Here is a 9,579-nt window from a genome sequence, read left to right on the forward strand (position 1 = left end):
CGATGCTTCAGTTCAGGCTTACTGTATCCCTTGGACCATCTTATTGACGATGAAACACAGAAATTGCATCTGAATTTAATACAAAAGGGACAATGCCGACTTAAGTACAAGAGGACTGACACTCTAACTTTCTCTGATTTGAACCTACCCTGTGAGTCCAGTTTTAGATTCCGATGCTTCACTTCAGGTTTACTGTATACCATGGACCTTCTTATTGACGATGAAACACAGAAATTGCATCCGAATTTAATACAAAAGGCACAATGCCGACTTAAGTACAAGAGGACTGACACTCTAACTTTCTGTGATTTGAACCTCCCCTGTGAGTCCAGTGCTAGATTCCGATGCTTCACTTCAGGTTTACTGTATACCATGGACCATCTTACTGACGATGAAACACAGAAATTGCATCCGAACTTAATACAAAAGGCACAATGCCGACTTAAGTACAAGAGGACTGACACTCTCACTTTCTATGATTTGAACCTCTACTGTGGGTCCAGTTTTAGATTCCGATGCTTCACTTGAGGTTTACTGTATACCATGGACCTTCTTATTGACGATGAAACACAGAAATTGGATATGAATTTAATACAAAAGGCACAATGACGACTTAAGTACAAGAGGACTGACACTCTAACTTTCTATGATTTGAACCTCCCCTGTGAGTCCAATTTTAGATTCCGATGCTTCACTTCAGATTTACTGTATACCTTGGAACATCTTATTGACGATGAAACACAGAAATTGCATCCGAATTCAAAACAAAAGGCACAATGCCGACTTAAGTACAACAGGACTGACACTCTAAATTTCTATGATTTGAACCTCTCCAGTGATTCCAGTTTTAGATTCCGATATTTCACTTCTAGTTTACTGTGTCCCTTGGCCCTTCTTATTGACGAGGAAACACAGAGATTGCATCCGAATTTAATACAAAAGGCACAATGCAGACTTAAGTACAAGAGGACTGACACTCTAATTTTTCCATGATTGGAACCTCTCCTGTGATTCCAGTTTTAGATTCCTATGCTTCACTTCAGGTTTACTGTATCCCTTGGACCTTCATATTGACGATGAAACACAGAAATTGCATCCGAATTTAATACAAAAGGCACAATGCCGACTTAAGTACAAGGGGACTGACACTCTCACTTCCTACGATTTGAACCTCTCCTGTGATTCCAGTTTTAGATTCCGATGCTTCACTTCAGGTTTACTGTATCCCTTGGTCCTTCTTATTGACGATGAAACACAGAAATTGAATCCGAATTTTTTGCAAAAGGCACAATGCCGACATAAGTACAAGAGGACTGACACTTTCACCTTCTATGATTTGAACCTCTCCTGTGATTCCACTTTCAGATTCCGATGCTTCACTTCAGGTTTACTGTATCCCTTAGACCTTCTTATTGACGATGAAACACAGAAATTGCATCCGAGTTTAATACAAAGGCACAATGCCGACTTCAGTACAGGAAGACTGACACTCTAACTTTCCATGATTGGAACCTCTCCTGTGATTCCAGCTTTAGATTCCGATGCTTCACGTCAGGTTTACTGTATCCCTTGGACCTTCTTATTGACGATGAAACACAGAAATAACATTCGAATTTAATATAGAAGGCACAATGCCTACTTAAGTACAAGAGGTCTGACAATCTTACTTTCTATGATTTGAACCTCACCAGTGAGTCCAATTTTAGATTACGTTGCTTCACTTCAGGTTTACCGTATCCCTCGGAAATTCGTATTGACGATGAAACACAGAAATTGCATCTGAATTTAATTCAAAAGGCACAATGCCTACTTAAGTACAAGAGGACAGCCCCTCTCATTTTCTATGATTTGAACCTCTCCTATGAGTCCAGTTTTAGATTCCGATGCTTCGCTTCAGGATTACTGTATACCTTGGACCTCCTTATTGACGATGAAACAGAGAAGTTGCATCCGAATTTAATACAAAAGGCAAAATGCAGACTTAAGTACAAGAGGACTGACACTCTCACTTTCTATGATTCGAACCTCTCCTGTGAGTCCAGTTTTAGATTACGATGCTTCACATCAGGTTTACTGTATCCCTTGGACCTTTCTTATTGACGATGAAACACAGAAATTGCATCCGAATTTAATACAAAAGGCACAATGCCGACTTAAGTACAAGAGGACTGACACTCTCACTATCTATGTTTTGAACCTCTCCTGTGAGCCCAGTTTTAAATTACGATGCTTCACTTCAGGTTTACTGTATCCCTTGGACCTTCTTATTGACGATGAAACGCAGAAATTGCATCCGAATTTAATACAAAATGCACAATGCCGACTTAAGTACAAGAGGACTGACACTCTCACTTTCTATGATTTGAACCTCTCCTGTGATTCCAGTTTTAGATTCCGATATTTCACTTCAGGTTTACTGTATACCTTGGACCTTCTTATGGACGATGAAACACAGAAATTGCATCCGAATTTAATACAAAAGGTACAATGCCGACTTAAGTACGAGAGGACTGACACTCTCACTTTCTATGATTTGAACCTCTCCTGTGATTCCAGTTTTAGATTCCGATGCTTCACTTCAGGTTTACTGTATCCCTTAGACCTTCTTATTTACGATGAAACACTGAAATTGCATCCGAAATTAATACAAAAGGCGCAATGCCGACTTAAGTACAAGAGCACTGACACTCTAATTTTCTATGATTGGAATCTCTCCTGTGAGTCCAGTTTTAGATAACGATGCATCACAACAGGTTTACTGTATCCCTTGGACCTTCTTATTGACGATGAAACACAGAAATTGCATCCGAATTTAATACAAAAGGCACAATGCCGAGTTAAGTACAAGTGGACTGGCACTCTCACTTTCTATGATTTGAATTTCTTCTTTAAGTCCAGTTTTAAATAACGATACTTCACTTCAGGTTTACTGTATCCCTTAGACCTTCTTATTTACGATGAAACACTGAAATTGCATCCGAAATTAATACAAAAGGCGCAATGCCGACTTAAGTACAAGAGCACTGACACTCTAATTTTCTATGATTGGAATCTCTCCTGTGAGTCCAGTTTTAGATAACGATGCATCACAACAGGTTTACTGTATCCCTTGGACCTTCTTATTGACGATGAAACACAGAAATTGCATCCGAATTTAATACAAAAGGCACAATGCCGAGTTAAGTACAAGGGGACTGACACACTCACTTTCTATGATTTGAACCACTCTTGTGAGTCCAGTTTCAGATTACGATGCTTCACTTCAGGTTTACTGTATCTCTTGGACCTTCTTATTGACGATGAAACACTGAAATTGCATCCGAGTTAAATACAAAAGGCACAATGCCGATTTAAGTACAAGAAGACTGACACTCCAACATTCCATGATTAGAACCTCTCCTGTCATTCCAGTTTTACATTCCGACGCTTCACTTCAGGTTTACTGTATCCCTTGGACCTTCTAATTGACAATGAAACACAGAAATTGCATCCGAATTTAATACAAAAGGCACAATGCCGACTTAAGTTCAAGAGGACTGACACTCTCACTTTCTATGATTTGAACCTCTCTTGTGGGTCCAGTTTTAGATTTCAATGCTTCACTTCAGGTTTACTGTATCCCTTGGACCTTCTTATTGATGATGAAACACAGAAATTGTATCCGAATTTAATACAAAAGGCACAATGCCGCCTTAAGTACAAGAAGACTGACACTCTCACTTTCTATGATTTGAACCTCTCCTGTGAGTCCAGTTTTAGATTCCGATGATTCACTTCAGGTTTAGTGTATACCTTCGACCTTCTTATTGACGATGAAACAGAGAAATTGCATCCGAATTTGATACAAAAGGCACAATGCCGACTTAAGTACAAGAGGACTGACACACTCACTTTCTATGATTTGAACCTCTCCTGTGAGTCCAGTTTTAAATTACGATGCTTCACTTCAGGTTTACTGTATACCTTGGACCTTCTTATTGACGATGAAACAGAGAAATTGCATCCGAAATTAAACAAAAGGCACAATGCTGACATAAGTACAAGAGGGCTGGCACGCTCACTTTCTATGATTTGAACCTCTCCTGTGATTCCAGTTGTAGATTCCGATGCTTCACTTAAGGTTTACTGTATCCCTTGGACCTTCTGATTGACGATGAGACACAGAAATTGCATCCGAGTTTAATACAAAAGGCACAATGCCGACTTATGTACAAGGGGACTGACACTCTCACTTCCTACGATTTGAACCTCTCCTGTGATTCCAGTTTTAGATTCCGATGCTTCACTTCAGGTTTACTGTATCCCTTGGTCCTTCTTATTGACGATGAAACACAGAAATTGCATCCGAATTTTTTGCAAAAGGCACAAAGCCGACATAAGTACAAGAGGACTGACACTTTCACCTTCTATGATTTGAACCTCTCCTGTGATTCCACTTTTAGATTCCGATGCTTCACATCAGGTTTACTGTATCCCTTAGACCTTCTTATTGACGATGAAACACAGAAATTGCATCCGAGTTTAATACAAAGGCACAATGCCGACTTCAGTACAGGAAGACTGACACTCTAACTTTCCATGATTGGAACCTCTCCTGTGATTCCAGCTTTAGATTCCGATGCTTCACGTCAGGTTTACTGTATCCCTTGGACCTTCTTATTGACGATGAAACACAGAAATAACATTCGAATTTAATATAGAAGGCACAATGCCTACTTTAGTGCAAGACGTCTGACAATCTTACTTTCTATGATTTGAACCTCGCCAGTGAGTCCAGTTTTAGATTACGTTGCTTCACTTCAGGTTTACTGTATCCCTCGGAAATTCGTATTGACGATGAAACACAGAAATTGCATCTGAATTTAATTCAAAAGGCACAATGCCTACTTAAGTACAAGAGGACAGTCCCTCTCATTTTCTATGATTTGAGCCTCTCCTATGAGTCCAGTTTTAGATTCCGATGCTTCGCTTCAGGATTACTGTATACCTTGGACCTCCTTATTGACGATGAAACAGAGAAGTTGCATCCGAATTTAATACAAAAGCAAAATGCAGACTTAAGTACAAGAGGACTGACACTCTCACTTTCTATGATTCGAACCTCTCCTGTGAGTCCAGTTTTAGATTACGATGCTTCACTTCAGGTTTACTGTATACCTTGGACCTTCTTATTGACGATGAAACACAGAAATTGCTTCCGAATTTAATACAAAAGGCACAATGACGACTTAAGTACTAGAGGACTGACACTCTAACTTTCTATAATTTGAACCTCCCCTGTGAGTCCAGTTTTAGATTCCGATGCTTTACTTCAGGTTTACTGAACCCCTGGACCTTCTTATTGACGATGAAACACAGAAACTGCATCTGAATTTAATACAAAAGGGACAATGCCGACTTAAGTACAAGAGGACTGACCCTCTCACTTTCTATGATTTGAACCTCCCCTGTGAGTCCAGTTTTAGATTCCGATCCTTCACTTCAGTTTATTGTATCCCATGGACCTTCTTATTGACGATGAAACACCGAAATTGCATCCGAAATAATTACAAAAGGCACAATGCCGACTTGAGTACAAGAGCACTGACACTCTAACTTTCTATGATTGGAACCTCTCCTGTGAGTCTAGTTTTAGATTACGATGCTTCACATCAGGTTTACTGTATCCCTTGGACCTTTCTTATTGACGATGAAACACAGAAATTGCATCCGAATTTAATACAAAAGGCACAATGCCGACTTAAGTACAAGAGGACTGACACTCTCACTATCTATGTTTTGAACATCTCCTGTGAGCCCAGTTTTAAATTACGATGCTTCACTTCAGGTTTACTGTATACCTTGGACCTTCTTATTGACGATGAAACGCAGAAATTGCATCCGAATTTAATACAAGATGCACAATGCCGACTAAAGTACAAGAGGACTGACACTCTCACTTTCTATGATTTGAACCTCTCCTGTGATTCCAGTTTTAGATTCCGATATTTCACTTCAGGTTTACTGTATACCTTGGACCTTCTTATGGACGATGAAACACAGAAATTGCATCCGAATTTAATACAAAAGGCACAATGCCGACTTAAGTACGAGAGGACTGACACTCTCACTTTCTATGATTTGAACCTCTCCTGTGATTCCAGTTTTAGATTCCGATGCTTCACCTCAGGTTTACTGTATCCCTTAGACCTTCTTATTTACGATGAAACACTGAAATTGCATCCGAAATTAATACAAAAGGCGCAATGCCGACTTAAGTACAAGAGCACTGACACTCTAATTTTCTATGATTGGAATCTCTCCTGTGAGTCCAGTTTTAGATAACGATGCATCACAACAGGTTTACTGTATCCCTTGGACCTTCTTATTGACGATGAAACACAGAAATTGCATCCGAATTTAATACAAAAGGCACAATGCCGAGTTAAGTACAAGTGGACTGGCACTCTCACTTTCTATGATTTGAACCTCTTCTTTAAGTCCAGTTTTAAATAACGATACTTCACTTCAGGTTTACTGTATCTCTTGGACCTTCTTAATGACGATGAAACACAGAATTTGCATCCGAATTTAATACGTAAGGCACAATGCCGACTTAAGTACAAGAGGAGTGACACTCTCACTTTCTATGATTTAACCTCTCCTGTGATTCCTGTTTTAGATTCCGAAATTTCACTTCAGGTGTACTGTATCCCTTGGACCTTCTTATTGACGATGAAACACAGAAATTGCATCCGAATTTAAGACAAAAGGCACATTGCCGACTTAAGTACAAGAGGACTGACACACTCACTTTCTATGATTTGAACCACTCTTGTGAGTCCAGTTTCAGATTACGATGCTTCACTTCAGGTTTACTGTATCCCTTGGACCTTCTTATTGACGATGAAACACTGAAATTGCATCCGAGTTAAATACAAAAGGCACAATGCCGATTTAAGTACAAGAAGACTGACACTCCAACATTCCATGATTAGAACCTCTCCTGTCATTCCAGTTTTACATTCCGACGCTTCACTTCAGGTTTACTGTATCCCTTGGACCTTCTAATTGACAATGAAACACAGAAATTGCATCCGAATTTAATACAAAAGGCACAATGCCGACTTAAGTTCAAGAGGACTGACACTCTCACTTTCTATGATTTGAACCTCTCTTGTGGGTCCAGTTTTAGATTTCAATGCTTCACTTCAGGTTAACTGTATCCCTTGGACCTTCTTATTGATGATGAAACACAGAAATTGTATCCGAATTTAATACAAAAGGCACAATGCCGCCTTAAGTACAAGAAGACTGACACTCTCACTTTCTATGATTTGAACCTCTCCTGTGAGTCCAGTTTTAGATTCCGATGATTCACTTCAGGTTTAGTGTATACCATCGACCTTCTTATTGACGATGAAACAGAGAAATTGCATCCGAATTTAATACAAAAGGCACAATGCCGACTTAAGTACAAGAGGACTGACACACTCACTTTCTATGATTTGAACCTCTCCTGTGAGTCCAGTTTTAAATTACGATGCTTCACTTCAGGTTTACTGTATCCCTTGGACCTTCTTATTGACGATGAAACACAGAAATTGCATCCGAATTTAATACAAAAGGCACAAAGCCGACTTAAGTACACGAGGACAGACACTCTCACTTTCTATGATTTGATCCGCTCCTGTGAGTCCACTTTTAGATTCCTATGCTTCACTTCTGGTTTACTGTATACCTTGGACCTTCTTATTGACGATGAAACAGAGAAATTGCATCCGAAATTAATACAAAAGGCACAATGCTGACATAAGTACAAGAGGGCTGGCACGCTCACTTTCTATGATTTGAACCTCTCCTGTGATTGCAGTTGTAGATTCCGATGCTTCACTTAAGGTTTACTGTATCCCTTGGACCTTCTGATTGACGATGAAACACAGAAATTGCATCCGAGTTTAATACAAATGGCGCAATGCCGACTTAAGAACAAGAAGACTGACACTCTAACTTTCCATGATTGGAACCTCTCCAGTGATTCCAGTTTTAGATTCCTATGCTTCACTTCAGGTTCACTGTATCCCCTGGACCCTCTTATTGACGATGAAAGACAGAAATTGCATCCGAATTTAATACAAAAGGCATGATGCCGACTTAAGTACAAGAGGACTGACATTCTCACCTTCTATGATTTGAACCCCTCCTGTGATTATAGTTTTAGATTCCGATGCTTTACTTCAGGTTTACTGTATCCCTTGGACCTTCTGATTGACGATGAGACACAGAAATTGCATCCGAGTTCAATACAAAAGGCACAATGCCGTCTTAAGTACAAGAAGACTGACACTCTAACTTTCCATGATTGGAACCTCTCCTGTGATTCCAGTTTTAGATTCCTATGCTTCACTTCAGGTTTACTGTATCCCTTGGACCTTCATATTGACGATGAAACACAGAAATTGCATCCGAATTTAATACAAAAGGCACAATGCCGACTTAAGTACAAGGGGACTGACACTCTCACTTCCTATGATTTGAACCTCTCCTGTGATTCCAGTTTTAGATTCCGATGCTTCACTTCAGGTTTACTGTATCCCTTGGTCCTTCTTATTGACGATGAGACACAGAAATTGCATCCGAATTTTTTGCAAAAGGCACAATGCCGACATAAGTACAAGAGGACTGACACTTTCACCTTCTATGATTTGAACCTCTCCTGTGATTCCACTTTTAGATTCCGATGCTTCACTTCAGGTTTACTGTATCCCTTAGACCTTCTTATTGACGATGAAACACAGAAATTGCATCCGAGTTTAATACAAAGGCACAATGCCGACTTCAGTACAGGAAGACTGACACTCTAACTTTCCATGATTGGAACCTCTCCTGTGATTCCAGCTTTAGATTCCGATGCTTCACGTCAGGTTTACTGTATCCCTTGGACCTTCTTATTGACAATGAAACACAGAAATAACATTCGAATTTAATATAGAAGGCACAATGCCTACTTAAGTACAAGAGGTCTGACAATCTTACTTTCTATGATTTGAACCTCGCCAGTGAGTCCAGTTTTAGATTACGTTGCTTCACTTCAGGTTTACTGTATCCCTCGGAAATTCGTATTGACGATGAAACACAGAAATTGCATCTGAATTTAATTCAAAAGGCACAATGCCTACTTAAGTACAAGAGGTCAGCCCCTCTCATTTTCTATGATTTGAACCTCTCCTATGAGTCCAGTTTTAGATTCCGATGCTTCGCTTCAGGATTACTGTATACCTTGGACCTCCTTATTGACGATGAAACAGAGAAGTTGCATCCGAATTTAATACAAAAGGCAAAATGCAGACTTAAGTACAAGAGGACTGACACTCTCACTTTCTATGATTCGAACCTCTCCTGTGAGTCCAGTTTTAGATTACGATGCTTCACTTCAGGTTTACTGTATACCTTGGACCTTCTTATTGACGATGAAACACAGAAATTGCTTCCGAATTTAATACGAAAGGCACAATGACGACTTATGTGCAAGAGGACTGACACTCTAACTTTCTATAATTTGAACCTCCCCTGTGAGTCCAGTTTTAGATTCCGATGCTT

This window comes from Schistocerca serialis, unplaced genomic scaffold, assembly GCF_023864345.2.
Source record: "Schistocerca serialis cubense isolate TAMUIC-IGC-003099 unplaced genomic scaffold, iqSchSeri2.2 HiC_scaffold_1331, whole genome shotgun sequence".
NCBI classification, from domain to species: domain Eukaryota; kingdom Metazoa; phylum Arthropoda; class Insecta; order Orthoptera; family Acrididae; genus Schistocerca; species Schistocerca serialis.